At 35.5% G+C, this 25,254-nt stretch overlaps 1 pseudogene and 1 gene segment (V, D, J or C); one reads left to right on the top strand and one right to left on the bottom strand.

The window, feature by feature from the left end:
- The window catches only part of LOC100935560, a 75,915-nt pseudogene extending 54,006 nt beyond the window's left edge, over positions 1–21,909 (top strand).
- LOC100935631 overlaps positions 1–25,254 on the bottom strand; it is an 824,790-nt gene that overhangs the window by 51,139 nt on the left and 748,397 nt on the right.

Genomic DNA, 25,254 nt, shown 5'->3' on the forward strand with positions numbered 1-25,254 from the left:
CCCAGTCTCCTCAAAGAAAGTTATTAGGCTCATTTAGTAGGACATTGTTTTGGGAAATGAAAATCAAAGGAAGACTGAAAGAATTTTCTCATCCATGTGGGATGAAGGACTTTGAACTAAAATGCTATCTTAATCTTATTTTGTAATAAAAAGGGAAAGGATTTTCCCAACATGCTTCCAAACTTAGCAGTCATGTCTACTTCTCTGTTTTGAGGATTGCCTCCACATTTAGCCTGCTTACAAGACTTTTCACAATATATTTTCATCAGCAGAAGTGTTTTCCTGCACATTATAGTCAAAGTTGCAAGATGTCAAAAAAACACATCTCAAACTGGATACTGTGTTTCTCTCTCCTCACATGCAAAATTATTATTACCTTGTTGGTAGGATGCAGTTATTCATAACTGCCTTTAATGTTGACTTCATTTTATGCTATGTCTTTATATTAGAAATTGCTTGGGGGACAGCTTGGGGGACAATGACCATGCTAGCACCCAAGACACCCCAGAATCAGTTGGAGTCAGGATAAGCAAAAGTCCTTGGTCTTTATTCTTGGTCTTTAGATGCAGGATTGAACAAGATGGAAGCAGAATCTCTGCCACTGCTTTCTCCCTTGTCTATCGCCAAGGTGACTCTGGCTAGTCTTACTCCACCCCTTAGTCCCTCCTACAATCCTCTGTATACATCAATCATTGAGCCAGCACAGGATAGGACCATTTTCCAAGCATATGCCCATAGAAATGTCCAATCAGTAATTAGCCCTAAGTGCTTGAACCGACCTCAGTGCAACAACTCAAGAGTTTCAGCCTTCTACAACAGCTCATTCGCCTAATAGAGGAAAAAACCAAACTTCTTTATCTAACTTGTTATACTTATTTACATATTTAGTTTTTCTCTTTTATACTTCTACAGTGATTATCAAACTAATTTAAATTCATATGTTGATGTTCAGTGTTAAGTTTTTAACAAAGCATTTACTTGGAAAAGAAAAAAAACTTTCAGATCATGGATGTTAGAAAGGGACTTAGATATCATCTACTCTGACCCATTTTACAGATGAGTAAACTGAAACCTATGGAGGTCTTGTAACTTGTAATGAATGTAAGAAGACCTTCAGTCATAAGATATCTCTTACTCGGCATCAGAGATTTCATGCTGGTGAAAAACCTTATGAATGTAGTGATTGTGGAAAAACTTTCACTCTAAGAACATAGTTTATTGTTCATTAGACAATTTATACTGGAAAGAATCCTTATGGATGTAATGAGTGTGGGAAGGCCTTCAGTCAGAAAAGTTCTCTTATGAGGCATCAGAGAATTCATACTGGAAAGAAACCTTATGAATGCCATGAATGTGGGAAGGTCTTCTATATAAAGAGAGAACTTACTCAACACCAGAGATTTCATACTGGAGGAAAGCTTTATAAATGTAACTTGTTTAATATTCAGATGGAGTCAGGGGCAGAAGTGGGATTAAAGCCCAGGATTTTGGAATCCAAGTCCTACAAATTTTCCTTATACCACAATGTTTTCCAAGAAGATGCAAAAATCAAAATTACTGTTTTTCATACTTCTTAAGGTGTATTCATACATATTTAAAAACAGACCCTAATAATGATTATAGGAGCCCAAATATGCATATTAACTTATGATCTAAAACTTGTTTCCTTCAGAGATAGAGATCACAGTCCATTCATGTGTCCATTCTGTGCAACTTTTGTCCATTTTCTCCCACAATTTTATATTCTATGGGCTGAAGACTAGATTTATCTTCTTTGGCTGGATACAACCTCACCAACTTCCTTATCTGCCATTCCAGGACAAATTGTGTATTGTCTTTTCCATAAGCACAGTCTAGAGACTATTAAAATCTTTAACAAATTATGCAAAATATACCTATATTTTTTATACTGATAGATATACTTAGTATATCTATTAATCTAGTAACTGTGTCAAAAAAGGAAATAAGGCTAATCTCGTGATTTCTTTTTGGTGAAGCTTTCCTGGCACTTTATGATTATTCTTTTTTCTAGATATTCATTAATCATCTCTGCTAATGTTCAATTTTCATAATATGCTACAATTTTGTAATGTTATATAATTTTCCTAGGAATCAGTGACAAGCTAAATGCTTACCTAATGCAAGCTAAATTATTATCTCTTTGAAGGTGGTTCCCTAAATGATATATGCAGTCCTATTCTCTCTCCTGAGATCTGTTCCCAAGCTATAAATTTCCTTCTCCCTGAATTTCCAGTAGGCATCTCATTCTTATCATATGCAAAATATCTCATTTTCACATCTAATGAAATCTCTTCTAAATTTCCCCATTTCTGTTCAATGTATTACCATCCTTGCAAATTTCCAAATTTGCATTATTGTAGTCACATTATCTCATCTCTTCTGTCATCTCATATTTAATAACAGAATCTCAGAGTTGAAAGAATCCTCATCATAATTTAATCTCACTTAAATGTGAAAGGAAATCCACAATCCAGTACACCTAACAAATGGTTATGCAGCTTTTACTAGAATTCCTCTAATGAAGTGGAATTCATTACCTGCCAGCCGTTTCATTGTTCTGTAACTTTCACTATTAGGAAGCGTTTACCCTGATATCAAATCTAAATTTTGTGTCTCCAATTTCCAGTTACTTTTCTGAGGCCTGTCATCTAATATTATAGAGAATAAGGCTAAATCCCTCTCACATGAAAGACTTTTATGTATTTAAAAACAGTTGTCATAGCCACTCTTTTCCCCCATCAAGTCTTTTTTTTTTCAGACTAACCAATGCAACTGATCCTTATATTGCCATGGACTAGAGAGTCTTGACCATTTTGATTTTGATTTTGATTTTGATTTGATTTGATTCTCTGGACACCCTCCCCCTTTGATTTAATTCTCTGGATACCTCCCCCATGTCCTTTTTGAAATGCAGTACTTCAAGAAGTTCTGTGATAAAAATAGAGTGAGAATAACTTCATTCACAGAAGTTATGTTTCTCAACGGCACTATTGGCAGTGGGATAATAGCAATGAGATATGGCACAGTGAATAGAATCAAGGAGGTATGAGTTCATATTGCTTTAAGCACTTCCTAGCTATGATCATCTGAGTAAGTCATTTCTTGCCTCAATTTTCTCATCTGTCAAATGGAGATAAAAGTAGCACCTACCTCCCTATATTACTATGAGGATCAAATTAGATAATTATTGTAACATGTTTAGCACTGGGTCTGGCACTTAGTAAGTGCTATATAAGTATTAGCTAATTATTATTGAGGATTCATTGAGTTTATTTCAAGAGTTAAAGCCAGAATAAATGCTATATCAACATTTCCCCATTTTACATGCTTGTATCGTCAATTTCTTGAACTCAAGTCTAAAATTTTATATTTATTCCTATTAAGTAGCATCTTGCTGGTTTCAGCCAAATCTTCTAGTCTGTCAATTTTTTTTTTTTTTTTGCATTCTGACTGCCTTGGGAGTGTTACCTATCCTTTTAAAAAGTTACATTCTCTGCAAATTTAATAGGCTTCCTTCTATTGATTTTATAGAAATCACTGTTAAAACTATTGAGGAAAATAGAATCAATGAGAAATTCCTGAGGCAATTTAATGGAGATCTCCTTCGAAAGAGAATGCTTTCTTTCTTAGTGTAAACATTAAAACCTTTCCAAATCTATACAAGTATATACTGTTACCTCATATACATGTCATTTTTTCATTGAGTATATATGAAACCCTTTATTAAATACTCCATTAAAATGTCAATGAAATGATGTCAAAGACTGAAATGTACCATATAGACCAAATGTCTAAACAAAAAACTGGGAAGAAAACAGATTCCTGGCTTTTCTGGAATAGCGTTCAAAATTGTGCTGCATGAATGTAATGGATATTCCTGAACCATAAGGAACAAGGAATACAAAGAATTCAGAGAGTCACAGGAAAGTATCTATGAATTGATTCAAAGTGAAATAAACAAAATGAGGAAAACAGCTTACAAGTTGACTGTCACAGCATAAGTGGAAAGAATACAATGAAACTAATTATTTTTATGTAATTATACTGATTAAGATTGGTCCTGCAGAATATTCAAGGACACATACTTCCCTTGCCTCTTACAAAGGTGGGATATTAGGAGTATAAAATATTTGATATGTTGTCAAACTGTGTTGTGGCTGAATTGCTCTTTTTCCCCCTTTCTTAATCTTTATTCAAAGGAATGACTCCATGGGTAAAGGAAGGAGGAAGGATTTGGAAAAAGATGATGTGAAAACAAAAGATGTCAAGAAATGATTAAAAATTGTCTAAATATTTCCTTTGCCCTAATCATATTCACTTAAACCTCTCAGCCTCAGTTTCCTCATCTGAAAAATGATAATAGCTCCTCCTTCACATGATTATTATGAGCAGCAAACTAAGTAACAGATGAATTGTAAACTTTAAAACTATGTCAATGCTAGTTATCATCATTGTTAATATAATGATTTGGGTAATTGGATTCATTGAATTTCTTTGTGTATTCCTTATATTGGTTTATAATGCATATATTTCACCACACTTCAGAAATCTGCTTTGTGATGATGAGTTTGAACAAGAACAACTTATTCTTTTTTTTTTGGTATTTTTTTTTTATTATAGCTTTTTATTTACAAGTTATATGCATGGGTAATTTTATAGCATTGACAATTGCCAAACCTTTTGTTCCAATTTTTCTCCTCTTTCCCCCATCTCCTCCCCTCAATGGCAGGTTGATCAAACATGTTAAATATGTTAAAGTATAAATTAAATACAATATAAGTATACATGTACTAACAGCTATTTTGCTGTACAAAAACAATCCGATTTTGAAATAGTGTACTATTAGTCTGTGAAGGAAATCAAAAATGCAGGCGGACAAAAATATAGAGATTGGGAATTCTATGTAATGGTTTATAGTCATCTCCCAGAGTTCTTTCACTGGGTGTAGCTGGTTCAGTTCATTACTGCTCTATTGGAACTGATTTGGTTTATCTCATTGCTGGAGATGGCCACATCCATCAGAATTGATCATCATATAGTATTGTTGTTGAAGTATATAATGATTTCCTGGTCCTGCATATTTCACTCAGCATCAGTTCATGTAAGTCTCTCCAGGCCGTTCTGAAATCATCCTGCGATCAACTTATTTTTAGCTGCAAATGATAAAATAGATAAAAATGAATGAGGGGATCCTAGAAGTAAAAACGAACCTGTCAAAGTGCCTGTTGTTTAAGAGCCATGATCTCCTAGTGATGCTAGATGGATCTGAATCAAATCACCACTATCATAAATTAAGTGAGGCGAAAATATCTTAGGAATTAAGTGATTGACAGGAAGAGAAAATGTCACAGATCAAAGATAATAAATAAAAAAGGTCATTGAATTTTACATCTATGTAGATTGTTAAATGAAAGGGTAAAAATTTTGCAATACATCTACAATCTGAAAAATTTAGTATTTACCACATACCCTAAGACACATGAGATTTCTAGAATTATATATATCAGGAGTTACCTATCCTTTGTAAACTAACAAAAAATCTCCCTCTGAAAAATATAAACCCACAACATACCAATTCAACAAGTAACTTGTAGTAAAACAAGACCATTTTTACAGACAAAACCACCGCCCATAGTGTCTCCAACATGATCTTGATCAGGACTCAAGGACAAAAGCACTCTCTCCCACTAAGCCATCCCAGCTCTAAACTCCTGTGAACCAGGTTCAATTCTGGGGGGAATGTTTGTCTTATAAAGAGCAATCTAGGGCTTCCCAAGATCTCCAGATCATTGTTCTTCCATCTCAAAGATCCAGAGGAAAGCTATTGAAACATTCTTTACAAGATAATTGTATAAATATGTATACACATATTGGATTTAACATATATTTTAACATTTTAAACATATATTAGATTACTTGCCATTCTAGGGAAGAGGGTGAAGGGAAGGAGGGGAAAATTTGGAGCACAAGATTTTGCAAGGGTCAATGTTGAAAAATTATCCATGCATATGTTTTGAAAATAAAATGTTTTAATAAAAAACATACTTTAGAGAAGGAGAAAATTGTTCCTCATCCCCAGTATATTACAATTACAGATAAATACAGATAATTACAAGTATTAATTGATAACAAGATCTTAAAACACTTTGTTTTCCTTTTATTAAAGGTAGATATTTTTCTCTGATTGAATAAAAACATGATCATTTGGTTAGCCTCCTGTAACTAAGCTGAAAGAGACATCTAGGTGAATCCAGGCAAGAGCCAGACATCAGGTAACAGTTCATATCTTCAAGTGTCTTCAAATTTCTCTCTTTTACCATTATTACGTAACATGGCATCTATCCAAAGGTACTTGCCCAAAAGGAGTTACCTCATCCAGAAGCTGGAGAGTTAGTTCGAGGCAGTTTAGGGGAGTGAGACACACATTCTAAATTGTTGAAAAACTAGAGAGGCAGTCAGTAGTGGTAGAAGGAAGTTTGAGAAAGTGAGATCTAAAGAAGAGAGCCAATTACAGACTTTATTTAGGAAGTATTAGCCTTGGTAGTCAAGAGTTTAGTGAGAGAAGCAGACTGAGGACCCAGCTGAGTGACTCACCCAGTGGAGATAATGCACCCAAAAAAGGGTTTTGTGAGGAATTCACTAGGAAAGACAGGACTTCCAATCTCAGAGGTAATGAAGTAATGAGTAGCCCGGGCTCCATTTCCCCCCCTACATGTGCAACTCACTACTGTTGTGTTCATAAGTTCTTAATGCTGTGTGCAATGGGGGGAGAATATGCTCCAGATTTATGAGAATGATGCTTCGTAGCTATTATTTTACTGTCATCTTAGTAAATGCAATTTGTATCTACTGCCATGACAGTCAAGAAGTTTACTCCCGGAGGCTTATGAGCTAGAGTTTTAGGCTAGGCAGTCCACGTAATACTGCTGGAAGAGATGTAGAGGTAGGGAGAGAAAGAACAAGGGTACAATGGCATCAGCCTAAGGAGAGTGGTAAGAAAAGGATTGGTAAAGATCAGTAAATGGGAGAAGAAAATGTGAAGGCAGAGAAAGAGAAGAAAATAAAGGGGAAGTAAATAGATTATGTCTCTACCTGATATCATTTCCATTCCTAGCCTTCAACAAGTTGCCCTAACTCCCCTGCTGGAGCTCAGGAGCAGGTCTTCCTCTGGGTCACAAGGGCAAGACCACAGAGAGAAGGGCTCTGTATCAAGTATCTGTGCCTCCCTGGGGTGGACGAGTCAGGGAGGAATACCAAACAAGCAGCCACCCTGAACCCCACGATCTCTCCCTGAGCACTGCAAACACTAGATCTAAACAAGGCGAAAGCTGCAGCTGTAGGGAAGGGGAAGCAGCAGAGATGGCTGAAGTTAACATTGCATCTGACTTAGGAGTGGGGGGGGTTATGTTTGAGGCTAGAACACTGTGGGTACAAGCTAGAGCCCTGCTGGCAGTAATAGACTGCAGCATCCTCAGCCTCCACACCCCTGATTGTGAGGGAGAAATCTGTGCTGGAGCCACTGCCACTGAACCGGGCAGGGATCCCAGGCAGGAGGGTGGAAATGGATTTAATGATGAGCTTTGGAACCTGTCCTGGCTTCTGTTGGTACCAGTGTAAATAGCTACCGACATTTTGACCTGTCTTGCAGTTGATGGAGACCGTATCTCCTAGAGATGCAGACAGGAGATCTGGAGATTGCGTCACCACAATCTGTTGTCCATTGGCATCTGAAATCACAAATCCAAGAACAGTGAAGAGCTTGATTGACTATTTAGAACAGGCAAAACTGTATTAAATTGTGGGGCACCACACAGTCAGGGACCAGAACCTGCCCTCTCCCAAACAGGAACCATCTGAGATAAGCCTGATCATCTCTGTGTCCCCTTAGAACCACACACAGACATTCAAAATCGCAGCCACAGGGATGGTGGAAATCCGGAAACCATGTGTGACCATGCAGACATCACCCTCACCTGGGAGCCAGAGTAGCAAGAGCCAGAGCAGCCGAGCTTGGGACCCCATCTCTGTGTGCCTGAGCTCTCTCACCCAGCAGTCTCTCTCCCCAGCTGCCCTTTGTAGTTGCTGGCTTCAGCTGGCTTCATCTCCTGGGGCCTGACCATGCAAAGCAGAAGAGGGAGGGGAAAGGATGGTTTCCTGCTCAGTAACAGAATTCAGGGGCCTCCTTCATTGGGCAACCCAGGACCCTGACTTGGAGAAGCGAGCACCTCCCAGATGAGTTGTTCACTGGTCTTAGGCCCTACTCTGTTCTGATAAACCCTAAAGCACCTGAAGTTATAAAAAAGCGCCATGAACCAGACAGAATCTTCTCCAGAGCTTTTCAGGCAGTGAGTTCTACCAGGCTTGGGCAGGGTATGTTGGAGCCGGCTGAAAACTGCTCCCAAGAGACAATTCTTAACTTCTCAGAGGACAACATTACACCTTAGAATTGGGCAAATGCTACAAATCAACACTTGCTTTGTTATTTTAGTGATTTCTAAGCTTAAAAGAGAGACAGAAAAATGGGAATTATGGACATTAAACTTGAAAGCATGCATTGCCTTTTTATTTTTAGAGAGCCAGTCATTAAACATTTCCCTGCATAGTCCTGCAGGAGTATCAATCTGCTTTTGTGTTTGTCTCTGGTCTCAGTGCATCACACATGGCTCCCCATTTCACTCCAACCCTAATAATTTGGAACTCAAAACTTTTTTTTTAAGTTTTAAAAAAGGTTAAAAATTATTTTAAATTGTAATTCGGGAACAAGCTCTCTCTCTTGGTCTCTGTCTTTTCATATATATTTGTATGTGTGTGTGTGTGTGTGTGTGTGAAATGGAGCCTCATGAGCATACATTAACTTATTAAACTACAAATTGAGATGATCTGTGCAGTGCTGTATTTTTATTTATTCTGTTAAACATTTTAAATGAGATTTTAAAACATCTTTTAATCTTTTTGGACTGTACTTGTTGGCCTTATTGATTGCATGGGTTCAGCAACAGCTGTGATTAGGAATATCAGCATTAAAAAGACTTAGGTGACAGAGATCTCATGACACCGGGCTCTTGGGATTGAAGCACTTTCTCACAGAGTGGGATGGGAAAATACTCTACAAACTCTTGTCTGTGAGCATCCCTCATGAAAGATGTGTTTCCATCAGAGTTCCTCGATTCAGATTGCCATTCAGGACATAGAGGACAGACTGTGTGGATCAGAAACAGTTTTACTAGGAAAGAAGATGTTCTGTCCCTCAGAGATTCTAATCCAGATTAATTTAATATATCCAGGGGCCCACAATCAACCAACCACCAAAGTAGATAAATAGGGAAACCATCACCCCTTTCAGTTACTGGTATTAGATCAAGACAATCACCTTGAGTTCTGGTGAAGTTTTTTTCCCCTAAGGCAATTGGGGTTAAGTGACTTGCCTAGGGTCACAAAGCTAGGAAGTGTCTGAGACCAGATTTCTACTCAGGTTCTCTGACTTCAGGGTTGGTGCTCTATCCACTGTGCCTCCATAGCTGCCCCCTGTGAAGTTTTGAGGAAAAATTAAAAATCTAAGAATGAACAAAGGTGGTGGAGCTTTAAGATACTCCTGCTATACCGAGAAAGTCTCATGTGCCTAATAGTAGGTGTTAAGTGGGGATTTGGTTTTACCACAGTTCTTTGGAGGGGATGTTAATATATTCATTTATCCAATCAAGCATTTCCCAAATGTTTAAGATCTGCCAGGTACTGTGCCAAGGCCAGGAGATTAAAAAAAAGAGCCAAATATATTGTGTCTGCTCTTAAGGAGTTCAAATTCTGTTAATCAATTAACAAGAGATTTAACATCTGGTGAAATTAGAAAGGGTAGCTCCATTAGCTCTTGGAAAAAATTGGCCATTCTCCATTTTTCCCCCTGAGGCAATTGGGGTTAAGTGGCTTGCCCAGGGTCACACAGTTAGGAAGTGTTAAGTGTTTGAGACCAGATTTGAATTCAGGTCCTCCTGACTTCTGGGCTGGCACTCTCTCCACTGCACCACCTATTTGGCTATTCTCCAAAGACTTTAAAAGACTGAGTTGCTAGGCATGAAATCTTTTGGCATTTGAGGGAGGCAGCTGGGAATGTGCATAGTGTGGATGATACTCCTGCAGGGAAACCCCATCCCCACTGATCATCATATCTAGCAACAGGGTTACTCACCTTTAAAAAGAACTGGAACTTTTCCTTTACAAAAAGGGAAAGTTGGGAAATCATGTTTTAGAAGCTGCCATATGACTGCCCCAATCTAGATTTGGAGAAACTTGGCACGTTCCATGTTTCCCTCCAGATGGTTTTAATAATGTATTCTTATAATTAAGTTTTGTTCATACAAGGATTATTCCTGGACTATCTCTTTTCTCTCTCTTTAATGCGGTTGCTGAATTACCAGATAATTATTTGGAGAGGATCTGGCACCAAATTTAGCAACTGGAATGCATAGTAAATATGGACTGAGTCACATTTTAAAACTCTTGGACTCTGGGCAAGAGCCCTTATTTAACCTGCTGCAGAATGGCTCTAATTGAAGAATTCATATTGTGGAGAATGATCTTATTAGTGTGATGCATGTGTAAATGTATAGCTAAATTCTATACCTAAAAATTCTAACAGAGAGAAGCCTTCTTTCTGAGCACTGAAAAATCCTTATCAATGTCATTAATGTTAATTCTACTAGGACAGTAAAAAACCAAAACAATGCACAGCCAAGCATTCATAGCAGAAAGTTTATTGATGTAATGAATGTATGTTACAATTGTAGCACCTCCACATTTATGGAGATGAGAGTTTTAAGTTGGCTATCCAAGAGTTCACCAGTTGGTGGTATGTTTTAAATTTGAATGTTTGAGACTGTATTTTTGGAAAGCTTCTGGAAGAAATAAGCTATGTCCCATAAGCAGCCATTCTTCCTATTACAAACTAGAAAGAAAAAAGGCAAAGTTTCAATTGATAGCTCCCATCACCACTCATCTGGGACTTATCCCACAGATAATGGGCATCCTTTAGTATGACTGAGTGACCAGATAAAGGACATTTCCACTCATTTGTTGTTAAAGAAGGACTAGTTCAAAATCTCATACCCTCCATAAGCCTAGGGATGTGTTCCTTTCTCTTTTGGAAGAAGGTTGAACTTAGAGGCAGAAACTGATTTTGTCTCCATTTCTTCTGATGGTCTCATGTCTGAGAAAACTGTTTCTATTCTTATCAACCCACTCACTTCTCACTGTCTTTTCCCTCCTACTATTTTCCAGAAATGTATATATTTTATTATATAGATTTAATTTGAAGAATTACTGAGTTCTTCATAGAATATCTCTGCTTCCTTATCATTTCTAACAAATGGTGTATCAGAGGCAATTGTTTTTACTTTTTTTTATAAACACTTAGAGTAAACTGCAATAAGAAGTGACCAAATTGCCCATGACTTGATCTTTCTTGTTGCTTGGATACCAAAGATGAATTCCTTTGCTTTCTTCTCCAAGGAAGACCAGGAGTTTTCCTTTTGGCTCCAACTTGTCTCTTCTGGATGGATTGATAGGAAGAAAGTTAAAATAGATATGATTTAGTTCTATAGTAGAATGAATCCATTCATTCATTGGCTATTGAATAAAAATCTTAGCTTTGCAATTTCTTAGCACCCTGTGGCCTCTCTCCATATGGTAGGATCAACACAGATGTTTTGTTTGTATACGAGGAACCAGAGGACATAGGAATTGACACAGATTCCATCTTTTCTAGTTCCCAGTCTTGTGTTCACTGGCCAATATGATGATCCAGCAGTTTCCTATGCCTTCTATGTAGCAAGCTTAGCCTCTTTCCCTTACCTAGATCCTCCTATTTCAGGAAGCCTTTCAAAGGCTACAGGAGTAGGGAGGGACTGGGAGCATCAAGGGAACAAATTCAGATAAACTTTTGCCTTTATTGTAATTATGAAGTTCCTTATTTGAACCCAAATTTAAGACTTTCTATTCATTCTGATTGAATTTCATCTTAATTGGTTTTGATTAGTGTTCTTTCATATATATATATATATTTATTTTTTAGCTTTTCATCTTCAAAATATATGCATAGTTTTTAGCATTTACCCTTGAAAAACCTTGTTTTCCAATTTTTTCTCCCAACTCCCACCCCCATCCATAGACAACAAGAAATGCAACATATATTAAACATGTATAATTCTTCTATATTCCCACAATTATCATACTGCACAAGAAAAATAGACCAAAAAAGGTAAAAAATGAGAAAGAAAAGACAAAGCATTTGCTTAGTGTTCTCACTTTATATTCCAAATGTCATCACATATATTTAGGTAATCCTACCAGTCTCATTTTTAGATTCAGAAAATGGCTATCCATGTCATTAATAAAAATGCTAAATGTCGCAAAGCCAAGCTGATTACTCCCAGGAAACAATTTTGTTAAGCCATCATGATAAAGAAAATCTGAAGTGCAGTTTCCACTTACAACCAGTAGGTATCATTGCAGGAAAAGTTGGCTGGACTGCTCCTTTTACTTCTTTCCACAGAATTTCTTGTTTTACTAAATTTTATTATTTTATTTTTTCCTTTATCAAGCATTCATATTTTCTCCATCCAGTTTTCCCCACTTTCTGAAAAAGAAGTCAGAAAATACAAAACCCCCCATGTCACGTAAGCACATCCAAGCCAAACATTGCTACATGAGTCACATCCAAAAATTCATTTTCATAATTTGGAAACCATTCTTCCAGAATACTGAAGGAACTTGCAGACGTGATTACTAAGCCACCCCTAGTGATCTATGAGAAATCAAAGAAAGGGTGATTAGCCACACAATTGGAAATGGACAGATGTTCAGATTTTCAGAAAAAAGAAAACCAAATATTCACATTAGAAATAGATCACTGAGCTTAACTCATTTCTTATCAAAATTCTAATTTACTGATAAAGTAAGATGGGTTGTGAACATTTTAAATAAGTGGCAATGATCACTAAAAGTTATAGATTGAAGAAGAAAATCTTACAGGATCGACTTTATTACTTTTCTTGATAAGATGATTAATTCTGAATGGCAAGGAAATACTATAGGTATTTTAGTGTACCTAGATGATAAGAATCTTGTGGAAAAGATGAAGAGACATGGGATGGATGATGAATCTGCAACCAATTGAATCATAAGACACAATGAAAATCACTATTAATAGGAAGGAAAGAAAATCTCTAGTGTGGTGCCTTAGGATCTCTGTCATTAGCACTATATAATAACAGGATTTTAAAAAATCAATCTTTTTAAAAGAAAAAATTTTTAAAAAGCCCTTGTCCAGGGCTTGAAGTCATAGATAGCATGTTTACCAAATTGATAAATGACACAAAGCTGGGCGGAACAGCTAAAATCAAATTTGAAAATACAGAGTTTTATTTACACTTGAGTTCAAAAAGTTCCATGCAAAATGGAAAAAGAGAAGCAATTTTGAAATTCTACAATTCCGTAATTCTAAGTGACATTTTAACTGTTTTAATGAGAGAAATGGGATTGAATGTTTCATTTTTTAAAAAAATCTTGACTTAACATTTTATTATATAGCTATTTGAAAGTTTGATTCAATTTATTTCAATATTTGGCTTTAGTAGCATCCATATTTTAGATTATAAACATTTCTTAAAAACAAATATAGGGATTCACATTTAAGATGTACATTTCAAGTTTGATCTCAACAACCCACTCCCATTAAGTCTCATCAATATTAATGATTCTGAGAATTCAGGAAGTATGGCTAAGGACCAGATTCCTGAAGCAGAAACTGAAACACTTTGAAGCACAGGTTTCATCACTGTTTCTTGTCAAAGCCAAAGTCTTCCAAAGAGAAAGGTTAATTTGAAAAAGTAAAAGGTGATGAAGATGTCTAAGAAGGATATTTGGATTTTTGGACCCTGAGTTGGAGTGTAATCAAACCAGGGCTGGTAAAAATAGATTTGCCTCTCACATCCAATACCAAGATAAATTTCAAATGGATAGGTAATCTAGAAATTAAAACGATCACATCATAAAAAAATTTGAAGTCAACCAAGACTCTTTTGCAATTATGGATAAGTTGTTGACAAAACAAAGAATATCAGTGACTCTTGTTTCACAACATATCTTAGATTCCAGCTCTATCATTCCTTCTTCCAAACCAGAATTTAATTTCAAAAGACTTAAAAAAGACTAAATCCACTTCTTTCCCTTCCCCCAAACACAATCCTTTCTCTAATAATAGCAGTTATTTCAATTATAACAAGCATTTATATAGTGTCTACTATGTGCCAGGCATTGTACTAAGCACTGTTATAGATATCTCATTCCATCCTCAAAGTAACCCTGGGAAATATGTGCTATTAGTATCCTAATTTTACAGTTGAGAAAACTGAGTTAAGCAGATAGATGATTTGTCCAGGACTACAAAGCTGGAATCTGAAGCTCAATTTGAATTTAAGTTTTCCTAATTCCAGGTCAACATAATGTGACTTTTTTTCCCCCAAACTGAAACAATGAGATTCCTATTTCCAAACTGATTTCAAATTTAAAATAAGTTAGTGAATAATATAAGAATCCCTGATCTACAGGTCAATAAATTTTCTTAATTTAAAATTTCATGCTTCTTTCAAGTAGAATCCCTCAAAGCTAGAATTACACTTTAAAGTTTATGTTACCTAACTTTTTCCCTCATTTTGTCATTTTGACTCATTAGTCATTAGTCATTTTCTGACTCACTAAAGGAAAAATGATAGGATACAAAAGATACCCATAACTCATAGTAATCAGAAATGTTGACATAAAATTTATGGGTCACATGTGTTATTAGTAGATAATGACATTTCTAGTTGTTTTATTCATTTGTAAATGCGAAAACAACAGATCAAGACTAATAGATTAGACTAACATGCAAACTTGTAATGACTTTGGGAAAATGTAGCAAGTAAATGATGCTTTAATTATATTAAATATTTTGGGGAATTGCTATAAATGAAGAGTTTTAGAAAAAGTTTTGGATTTTGAGTTAGTTTTATAGAGATAAATGAAGCATGAGGACAAGTTTGAAGTTGGCAAAAATAAAGTCAGTCTGTCAACATTATTACAAAGAAAATCCTTAGTGTTTTTATATGACAAACTCATTTAGACAATAAACACTTTTCTCTAGGAAAATACAATTTCCATAGCCATCATTTGTCAGTCATTTCCAAAGCCTTGTTTTGGGTTTATTGGGTCCATTGCTCCCATTGTTAATTCATCAGGTAGTAGGTTGCAGTTTTTTTTTTTTAATTAAAGCTTTTTTTTTCAAAACATATTCATGGATAATTTTTCAACACTTATCTTTACAAAACCTTGTGTTCCAATTTCCCCCCTTCTTCTACCCTGTCCCTTAGATGGCAAGTAATCCAACATATGTTAGTAGAAATATATGTTAAATCCAATATATGCATACATAGTTATACAGTTATCTTGCTGCACAAGAAAAATCAAATCAAACAGGAAAAGAAAATGAAACAAAAAAGAGTGAAAATGCTATGTTCTCAATGATACTCAGTTCCCAGTATTATAGTTTGAAAAATGTCCTCAATATTATTGCTCTTCTGCATTTGTTTGTGAGATTTTTGTGCCCTAATACATGGACAAATTTTTTTTTATAGATTACTATGTGTATCTGAGAAAATGGTGTACACATTACTCTTCCCAGTTTTTTCTTTTCTTTTTTTTATTTAAAAAAACATTTATTTTTTAAAGTTATGTTCTTCTGCATATATTGTATTCCACACTTTTCTTTTTTTTTATAATTTTTTTAATTTAATAGCCTTTTATTTACAGGATATATGCATGGGTAACTTTACAGCATTAACAATTGCCAAACCTCTTGTTCCAATTTTTCACCTCTTACGCCCCACCTCCTCCCCCAGATGGCAGGATGACCAGTAGATGTTAAGACACATTACGATGTTAAAGACACATTAAGATGTTAATTACATTAAAATATAAATTAGATACACAATAAGTATACATGACCAAAACGTTATTTTGCTATACAAAAAGAATCAGACTCTGAAATATTGTACAATTAGCTTGTGAAGGAAATCAAAAATGCAGGTGGGCATAAATATAGGGATTGTCTTCCCAGTTTTTTCCAAAGATCTATCACATCTAACTTTTTAAAAATTCTACTTATTTTAACTTTTTTCTTATTTAATATTTCTCTAGTTCTTAGAGGGAAAAATTGAGGTCATCCACTGATGTAGTTTTATTGAATTCACTATTATATTTCCTAACTGCGCATTTCCCACTATACTATTTTTTTCTCTCCCATGCTGGGAATTGAGTATCAATGTTTGTCTTTCTGTCTCTCTTTGTCTCTGTCTCTGTCTCTCTGTCTCTATCTCTCCCTCTGTCTGTCTGTCTCTGTCTCTCTCACTATCTCTCACTGTCTCTATCTGTCTCTGTCTTTCTTTCTGTGTGTGTCTCTCTGTCTCTTTCTTGTCCTCTCTCTTTTGTAAAGTTTGTTTTATCTTTGGTTACTTCCTCACTTAATTTATTTTCCCTTTTATTACCTCCTTACTTTTCATTTGTACACTTCCTCTTCTATTTTTGATTGAGTAAGATTAATGTCCATATCCAACTGAATTCTGTATATTTCTTTCTGTCTTTGACCAAATTTAGATGAGAATGAAGTTCAAGTGCTGCCACTCTCACCCACCATTTCCCCTCTACTACAAAAATTCTTTGTTGCATGCCTCTTAGATAATTTTTTCAATCCTTTCTTTCCCTTCTCCATTTTCCCAATGCATCCATGTGACTAACTCATCCATTTTTTAGATCACCTCAAATATAATCAACTTATTTCCATGCCTTCTGTCCACATAGAGTCCTTTTAACTGCCTTTAATAATGATAAAGTATTTAGGAGTTATTTGTAGTTTTATGTATCATTTACCCATACAAGAATAATAAGACTTTAACTTTATTGAGTCTTTTATGACTTCATGTTTATATTTTAATGCTCCTTTTGAGTCTTGTATTTAAAAATCAGATTTTCTGTTCATTTCTAGTCTTTTCATCAGGAATACTTGAAAGTCTAATATTTCATTAAATATTCGCACACACACAGTCCATACTCATTTTTGCTGGGTTGCAATTTGAGCTCTTTTTCCTTCCAGAATATCATATTCCAAACCATCAACTCCTTTAATTTGTTGTTGTTCAGTTGTTTTTCAGAAGTTTCTAATTTTTCATGACCTTATATGGGGTTTTCTTGGCAAAGATGCCAGAGTAGTTCACCATTTCCTTCTGTAGCTCATTTTACAGATAAGGATTCTGAGGCAAACAGGACAAGTGATTTCCTTGGGATTCTACAACTAATAAGTATTTGAGGGTAGATATGAATTCAAAAAGATGAGTCCTGACTCCAGGTCCTACACACTATCCACTCTGCCATCTAGCTACCCAATAAGCTTTTTTCCCCCCAATAAACTTTTACAAAGATATATTCACTTAGGAGATAAAGAAGAAAACTAGTAATATTACCACCTTCAACATTTGGGGATATACTGCCCCCACTACCATCTTGGTTCCTGGAAGCACATTTTCTGTATAGCATTGGTTCTATCAAGTCTATCAAATATATCATTGTTGTCAGATCAGTCTTCCGGTTAGCTAATGTTAGTCTGGGTACATTAATTGATGAATTCTGGGCTCTCTGCAAAACCTGTTATGGACTCAAAGTTCAGGCACTCAGAGACTTGCTCTTATGATATTTCAAACTCACAATGTGTGAACTTGCAATTTATCCACTTAAAGGAAAAATGCCAAGACAAAGACAAAAGCCTATTTTCCAGGGGTCACATATTAGCCTAGGAAGGAAATAGTAAATGATACATAAACTTAGATATATGTGTATGAGCACAAATACCTATGTGTGTGTGTGTGTATATACACTTATGTATGATTGTTTACATAAACATATCAAAATGTACCAGTGTTTAATCTCCATTACCTGCATAAAATTAAATTTTTGAACAAATGGAAGCTAATGACTTCAAAAGATTTCAAATTTCAAAATTAAAATCAAATAGGTATCTCAATTGTGGAGCATATACAGCACTGGTTCTGGAGTCCAGAAGATCTGAGCTCAAATCTAGCCTCATACACTTAACAGGACAAGTCACTTAACTTCTGTTTTCTTCTGTTTTCTCAACTATAAAATGGGGATAATAATAGTACCCATCTCCAGGGATTATTGTGACTATCAGTTGAGATAATATTTGTAAAATGCTTAACAGAGTGTGTGGCACACAGTAAGCGCTATATAAAAGTAGCTATTGCTATTTTTATTTAAAGTCAAAAGACTGAGAAAATTAGAAGGGACTTTGTATCAAAGAAATGTTTACATTCTAATGAGTGGGGGGGGGTCCCAAAAGGGTTGTTTAAAGATCTTGATGCCATAAGAGGTAATCAAGATACTCCAATGAGACAGAAGAATTTTAACTTGTCTTCTGAGGGTGCTGAAAGAAGATAGAAAATGGAAGGGGAAAGGAAATATCAAAGATAAATGGGAGACAGTTGCAAAGGATCTCCTATTGTGGGGTACACAAGTAGAAATACAAACAAAAATGGAAGTAATAAAGGGAATCAGATATTACCTGAGCTTCACTTTTATCCCAACTTCTTTTTTGGGTGTGCAATTGGGGTTAAGTGACTTGCACAGGGTCACAAAGCTAGTAAGTCTTAAGAGTCTGAGACCAGATTTGAACTCAGGTCCTTTTGACTCCAGAACTGGTGCTCTATGCCCTGTGTAATCTAGCTGCACCATCAACTTTTTAAAATAGGGTAAAAATCACCTAATTACATACAGAGTATTTAGTGTAGAAATGCACTTATTTTAACAGGGATAAATATAGGAATAAGAAGATGATAAAAGGAATTATCAGGAGATTCAGGGAAAGATTACCACAAGCATACTGAATCCTAAGTTTGTTGAGAGGATAGAGAAGAGATTAAAAGGAAAGAAAAGAAGAAAGGAAGAAAGAAGTAAAAAAGAAAAAGAACATTTAATAAAGAGGGACCAAGGAGTAGAGAGAAGGAAATTCATGAGAAAACAGGATAGAGAAAATACATATTTTACTTTCATGACAATGAATGTGAGTGAGATAAACTCACTCATAAAAATGCATTGGATAACAAAAGTGGTTTCAAAGGAACATTCAACAAAATGTGTTTTTTTTTTAACAAGAAACTTTTGAAGCATGCATAAGCATGGAGCAGAAGTTATTAACATTTTTGATGACCTATTCAAGGATCTTATATACTCCTACACAGCATAAGTTAAACCTAAACATGAGAATTTGGTCAGAAAGGCTCCTGAGGCTCTTCTCATGAAGTTTCTCCTCTCTCTAGAAATCAAAGGTCTAAGTATAGGCTCAGGTAAAATTCTAGAATCAGAGGGAGCCTAGTCTTAGCCCTCATTCCCAATAAGAGAGCTAGAGGAGCCCCTAGCCAAGGGCCTGGAAATAGGTCATCAGAAATGTTGAAAGTCTTGCTGTATATTTATGTATCATTTACATGATGTTAAGGACCTTACATTCTTTTGTAGGAGAGAGAATTCAAGCATGAAGAAGGTAATTTGTTGAAGGAAAGACCCTGAAAACTTTCTCCTAAAACATGAAGGAATAAGTAATGAAGTAAAGATGAACATTTCCTCATCTCTAAAATGGGAATAACAATATTGGACCTATATAGAGAAGTTTCAAGACCTAGGTGAAAGAATATTCACAAGAATTTTGTAACCACAAGTTCAGCAATCAATGAAAGGTGATTGTAATTCTTAAAAAGATTTCAAAATAAAATTGAGATCCTTGAAGTCCTCTCTTCATTGATCCTAACATAACATAAAGAATATATCCCTCAGAAAAAGCAATAGTAATATATGCCATCTGGCTCTCTCTTAGACTAGAATCCCTCTTGATGAGAGAGTCTTCCCATTCAATCTTTAGAGCATTGGCTGCAATTTCCCTGATTCAACTCTATCTTTCTGGATGAGGTGGGAGAAATGAGAAATTCCACATATCCTCATATTTACTAACAAAGAGAGGACTAGTGCTCATAGACATCCTTGAATATAAAAATAAAGAGGAGGAAAAAGGGAAAGAGAAAGGAAGAGGGGAAACGAACAATAGCAATAATAATATCTAATACTTCTATAGCATTTTAAAGTTTGCAAAGCCCTTTACAAATATTATCTCATTTTATTCTGATGGTAATCTTAGGAAGCAGGTCTATTCCCATTTTATAAATGAGGAAATTGAGGTTGTGGAGAGATAAGTTGTTTTCCCAGAGTTAAATAACTAGTAAGTGTCTGTAGTAAGATTTGGATTACATGTAACTGAAACCAAGACTTATATTCTGTTCACTGAACCACCTGGCTTCCTCAACAAGGGGACTACAAAAGAACTGGTAAGAAGTAATAAGAGCCTTGTATAGGACACTTGTGATGTGACTAGAGAGAAAGAAAGTCTTTTGGGGAAGTATAATCATCAGTTTTAGCAGTAAATTGATCTTTACTGATGTTTGAGAGAGCAGTTCTAGTAGAGAGGTATGATTAGAAGCCAGATTAAAAGGGAGTAAAAAGTTAATAGAATGTAAGAAAAAGCTTGAGGAAATGCTAGTCAAGTGTAGGGTTTTCTTTATTTTAATAAACTGTAAAATCAGAGATTCAGGGTGTTAGGATTAATGGAAGGGTATGAATTAAGGGCATAAGCAGAGGCTAGAATTGACTTAGAAAAGGAATATCCCAAGTTCTGAAACTAGAATGGAGGAAAGGAAGGCTTCTAAGATGATTTGAAATAGCTCTGGAGACAAACCAGCTTAGCACTTAGAAGTCCAGACTACCTTCCTTTCCCTACACAAGGCTAGGCTGATTTGCATATTACTCTCCCTCCCCATCTCCACCCCAATCTATTCCTACAGCACAGAACTTTATCAGAGGGTCTTACTATTCTCTTGCTAGAGATCAGCACTGGACAGAGCACAGTGTGGAGATGGTGTCCCCAGTAAAGTTTTTCTGCCTCTTCCTGCTTGGGCTTCCAGGTGAGAAGGAAGACTCATGGGATTATTCACATGCTTTAGTTCTCATTTTAGATAATTCTAAATCTGTGTATGGGGTTTTAAAATATTCTTGGTGTTTTGTTTTGTTTTGTTTTTCGGTGTATACTATGTCTAATCCAGTAAAATTAGTCTAGCTAGTTCTAGTCAAAAATCATGGTGAAAAATCTGCTCAACCCTTTGGAACATTTGAAATCTTTTCTTTTTCATTATAGATGCTGATGGACAGATCATGATGACCCAATCTCCAACTTTGCTGTCTGTGAGTCCAGGAGACACATTCACCATCTCCTGCAGGGCTAGTCAAAACATTAACAAGAACTTGGATTGGTTCCAGCAGAAACATGGTCAGTCACCAAAGCTACTGATTTACAACACAAACAATTTGCACTCTGGGATCCCTTCCTGGTTCAGTGGCACACTCTCACCATCAGCAGTGTGGAGACTGAAGATGCTGGAGTTTATTACTGTATGCAGCACTGTAATCAGCCTCCCACAATGCTCTAACCCTGAACAAAAACCTCATCAGACAGTTCAGCTGCTTCAGCAAAGGGAAACAGTTGCTTAGGTCAAAATAACCTGTGCTCTTTGGTCAAGAATAATCTTACCTCATCTTCCTGCAAAGCCAATACTGTCTTGGCATTTATATATTGCATTAACATTACCAAAATTAGGGGAAGGGTCCAAACATAATCTGGGACATTGACAAAAAAAAACAAAAAACAAAATAAAAACAAAAATAAACTAACAACTCTAATAATGGTTTCAATGACTAACTTTATTACCCTTGGGTAAAACATACACAACACTATTTAGATTTAAAAGTATTTTAGTACCGTGATGTAGCCTACCTTTGCTGCCTCGATAGACATTACTTGCCCTCTTTTTCTAAGACTGGGCTATTTAAGCATTTTATTCCCTCTTCAGTTAATCTGAACAATTTTGTAAATCTTCAACCAGTTCACATAGATTGCTAGTTTTACTGGCCTATAATTGAGCAAAACAACTCTATATAATTTCATTTTCATTGTGACACATCCCCCCTTTTCATTTTAGATAATAGTAATTTAGTTTTCTAATTTCTTTTTTTAATCAAGTTTCCCAATGACTTATCTATTCTGTTGTTTTCTTCATGAAACCAGCTCCAACCTTTATAAATTCAATAGTTATTTTTATTTTTATTAACTAATGTTTAGTTAACTAATAACTAATGTGATTTTCAAGATTTCCATTTTCATGTTTAATTGGAGATTTAAAGTTTCTTCTTTGTCTAGTTTTTTAAACTTGTATATCCAATTCATTTATCTGCTTTTTTCTCTTTTGCTGATGAATGTGTTTAGAGATTTAAAATTTCTTCTATTACTTTGATTGCAAATTTTGGAATCTCTTCTAATTGCTGTTATGCTCTTTAATGAAATTATTGCTTCTCTAATTTGTCTCATTTTAGGCATTCTTTATGAATAGATTGTTCCTTATGAATAGATTGTTTACTTCCCAATTAATTTTCAATTTGTTTTATTTAATATAATTTTTCATTAAGGTCTGAAAAGGAATCCTTAATATTTCTTATTCTCTGAATTTATTTTTGACATTTTTATGCCCTTGTACGTACTCAATTTTTGATGTGCAACTGAGAAAATGGTATACACATTTTCTTCCCAGCTTTTCCCAGAGGTCTATCATTTCTAACTTTTAAAAACTTTCATTCATTTCCTTAACTGCTATTTTATTTATTTAATTATGTCTCTAGTTCCAAAAGGGGAAAGTTGAGGCTCCCCACTAATATAGATTTATTGTCTATTTCTTCAGAAAATTAGGAGGTGTGAAGCACAGATTATGGGGCTAGAATTGATTTATTTTTGGCCTTTCCTTTTATTTTCCCTGTACATAATAGGATCCGCAAGATCTTCTTATCTAGCCTTATTCTTGAAGGCCCAAGTCTTCTGCTCAGGACCATTTTTGAGGTCAACCTTCTTTCTTCTGGTTACATTTAGAGCAAAAAAAGTTAAGATTGCTATGATTGAGCTCCTCTGGCAATATGTTCACTCATTAGTCATTGGGCAATGTTTTTTATTTTCCATTTAGAATCTGTCTTCCAATTCCACCCTCTAAGGTAAACCCTTCCGGGATCTTGCTTCCTTGTTATTTTCTCCTCCTTCTATGTTTTTCCTCCTATTCTCTTATGGAGTAGAAAGTATTATGATACCATGTTCTCTCTGTGCATATGTGTGCATTATTTGCTTTGTCTGATTAAGATGACAGAAGTTTGATTAAAGCCCAGTTGTTCTAATGCCATCATTCTTTCTTGAACATGTTTCTGATGTTTTTTGTTGTTGGACCTTGCATGAATAGCATTCTAATTAAATAACCTAAATGTAAAATCTAATAAATTCACCAACTTTCTTCATATTTTTCTTCCTAGTTTATTCCTTTGCCCATATATTTCCTTTCTTCTTTAAAATTAATATAAAATATACAAATCCACTCTGAGACATTCTATCTCATTTAATTAACTTCTTACTCTCTTTTAATGGTGCTTCTAGTCATATCTCTCTACTAGAATTGCTCTCTCCAATATTAGCAAAGATCAATTTATTGTTAAATCTGATGCCTGAATAGTTCTTGATGTTTTCTGTCATATATGATAGTTTTGACCTTTCCTCTCCCACCCTATCATCCATCCCATCTTTCTGGATCCTTTCTCCTCCCTTGGTTTTCTTGACACTTCAAGGTGTCAAGTATGATGACTTGATCATGTATATGGTGATGTATATGGACTGTTCCAAAAAGCTTAGAGCAATTTAAAGTTTTTTATGACAAAAAATTCACTAATATTTTCGAGACATCCTGTATGTAGATTTGTAAAGGATCTTGGGAGTCATCAAGCACAATCCTTCTCATTCTACTTTGTATTTTTCAAGTGAGAAGTGTGAGAACCAAACTGGTAAGGGGCCTGGGAAATTCAGCTGCTCTCTACTTCTTTGGGGGAACATATTCACATTCTTACACATTCATTCTTAACTGGGCCAGTCCAGAGAGATCTTGGCTCCTCAAACACAGTAGTTAGATACTATTTCTCACCCTCTTTGACTAGATGGTCACCTTAAAGGTCACCTACTCTGGTAGGGACAGGGAGGCAGATGTAATTGATTCCACTTGGATTACCATTATTTGCAATCTCCCCTTCACACTGCCCCTTCTTTATCTTTGTATCACTTATCTTCCTCAGTCAAAATAAATGACTAAATAGGGTACATTGGGGACTGAGAAGAAAGCACAGGATTGGTCCAGGAAATGTTCTAAAAGAAATTAGAAGAGGTTCCTGCTGAAGCAGTGTTTCATGGAGAAAATGGTGGAACTCAGGATGCCTCAACTTTTTTGAATACTCCCTCAATTAATCGAATTAAATCTACTAAAACCTATTAATAACCAAGTTGGCATGGGCTGTTCTTTCTTGATATCTCAGTATTCTCTGAGACAGTGTGCCACCCTTCAATGGGTATAATTAGGAGAGAACAAATCTGCCATCTAACATTTATTTGAAAACTGACCCCAAACTAGTCAATCAGTTATTGTTTCCACGTTCTTTTAATTGTTTACAAACAGTTGGGGGAATGGACTCCCTTCTTTTTCTGATTTCAGAGGATTGTACTTGTTCACTCTCCCCTTCTAACTTGAAAAGTCCTTAATCAATCCTTCCATTAGAAATCAAATTACCTAATTTTGTATCATGGTTTTCTTTCAATTACTTGGACTTAGTTAACTAATTGTTCTGTGTTTAAGGGCTTTGTACTGACTAGGGAGATCACTGACCCATTATTTCTGTTTTACAGATAAATCATAGAGCTCAGATTGTTTCCTTAGATAAATGTTAAGGACCATGTCTAGGTGAAGGGGCAGGTCAATTTTCCAAGAGCCTCCCAGCTGTGAATCATAACATCTGTAGAAGTTTCAAGGCAGCCTTTACTAACACAGGTGTTATTAGTGGACTGGGAATGAAATAAATTGGAGGCAGAGGGAAGAAGAGAGAGGTCAGACAACATGACTGCCTCTCAGTGGACAGTTCAGAGAATAGCAACTGCCTCTCAGTCTCCTTGAATAATCATCATCATCA

Source organism: Sarcophilus harrisii, chromosome 2, assembly GCF_902635505.1.
Source record: "Sarcophilus harrisii chromosome 2, mSarHar1.11, whole genome shotgun sequence".
In the NCBI taxonomy this organism is placed as follows: Eukaryota; Metazoa; Chordata; class Mammalia; order Dasyuromorphia; family Dasyuridae; genus Sarcophilus; species Sarcophilus harrisii.